The 1820-nt window shown below is 50.1% G+C and overlaps 1 pseudogene; it reads right to left on the minus strand.

Annotated features, from left to right (window-relative positions):
• Window positions 1-453: 453 nt before the first annotated feature.
• Window positions 454-1305, minus strand: LOC146193248 (very long chain fatty acid elongase AAEL008004 pseudogene; annotated as a pseudogene).
• Window positions 1306-1820: the final 515 nt, after the last annotated feature.

Raw genomic sequence — 1820 nt, forward strand, 5'->3', positions numbered from 1 at the left:
TCGAAATGAACCTGTCGACAAAAACGCCACTTGTGTTTAACGCGTATAAATGTTTTCGACTAGCTGTGCAACATCCGTTTCCTCGTGTCTTAAGTTTCCACAACCAACCCCTCAGCACTGGGCGTGATATTCACTTTTTTGTTGCCTCTTTGCACTTATCTGGTGCTATAAAAGTCAGCTAACGATTTTAGGACAACGAGATCATGTCGACCACCGTTTGTCCTTTCCGCATCTTCAGCCATTTACGTGCACAATTTTCTCAGCTGAGTTTCCACGAGCTAGTTGTGCAAAACTTGTGGTTAATGACAACAGCGTGCATTGTTTCGCCATATAACAAACGGAGAAACAGGATAGATAATTCACTCGCCAGACAGCTATGCAAAATTTGTAGATTCACGCCTACATCGCCAGAGGAGCACATGAGAATAGCACGGGAGTACAGAAGGAGCTTTCTCACTCATCTTTCCTACCGTGTTTAGTGCCATCTATGCGCATGTTACTGAGGCCTCTCCCATCTCTGTAAGCTTGAAGGTAGAAACGAACGAACATGGTGAAGAAAAATACTGCTTCGAAAAGCATACAGTAAAGATGCGGTTTTGGGTAACCGCAGCTCACAAACAGCGGCGTCAACATGTGCAGGAACACAATTATGAACTGGACAATCTGGAATTGAGTGAGGTACCGCTTCCACCACAGGTGCTTCTGGACGGCCGGTCCCAGCATGGAGAGGGAGTAGTACGTGTACATGACGACGTGCACGAAGCAGTTGAGGATTATGGTGAGTGCTGTCTGGCCGCCGGCACCATATCCGAGGCCGTAGCTGCCGTTGAAGACAACCAAGATGTGGTGGGCGACGTGCAAGAAGGACACATGCGAGTTCTTTTTACGGAGCACGAAAAAAACGGTGTCCAGAAAGTCGGCGATCCGCACAAGCATATACCACCAGCATAAATTGAGCATGCTCATGCTTATATCGTCGCGAGCCTCGTAGTCAATGCCTTGGCAGAGGAGGTTGTAGCCGCCACCCAGGTACGTCCGAGAGAGGAAGGCCACCATGAAACCTGCGTTCAGCACCACCATGCAAGCGTTGTAAGAGATCACGAGAGGTTTGATGCCGTCGTATGGTTTTCGGTCCTTCATGAAGCGAGGCCCGCCTACTTTGACCACGTAGACGTACGTCGTGAAGAGAACGATGAGGAACTGCGTGTTTCCTGCCAGCACCCAGTCGGCAGTGCGGGGATCGCGTGTGAGAAACGAGGCGGTTTGGGGGCGGTTAGCCGTGTCAATTACTGGGCTGGAAGACATACTCGCGCTCTTCAACCCCTGGCACTTTGTGTATGGTTTGGTTACTCTGCGTTCTTGCCTGCCAGAAGCTCCTCTAATGAGAGACGTCCTCCGGCGTCTCCTTTTTCACTGCTTTCCGCTGCACAGAGGCTACGGGATGAGTCCACTGTCTAGAAGGGCATACATTTATTGAGACAATGGTAACCGGGCGAGAGTACCACACAACGGCGATGACGATTACTCGAGAGAGTGGTGAATTCTCGACTCGGAGAATGTGAATTGTTGCGGCTGCAGAACACGTTCGCTTCCCTCTCCAAGCGCAGAGTGTCCGCGCAAGGATTAGCGCCTGAACTTTTCCTCAAACGGGTGCAGCCCTCTCGCTCTCTCTGTAACTCACCGTGGCTTCCTCGTCGCAAATTGAACACTTGAACGTTCTAGCTTCCTCGGTGCAACAGAAGCGGGTAGAGGGAAACAGCTATTGTTATTGTAAAACGCGAAGTAGAAAGAAAAGCACGCTTCTGAAGTAGACTTAAATT

Source organism: Amblyomma maculatum, chromosome 4 (genome assembly GCF_055883805.1).
Source record: "Amblyomma maculatum isolate TAMU_Amacu chromosome 4, ASM5588380v1, whole genome shotgun sequence".
Taxonomy (NCBI): domain Eukaryota; kingdom Metazoa; phylum Arthropoda; class Arachnida; order Ixodida; family Ixodidae; genus Amblyomma; species Amblyomma maculatum.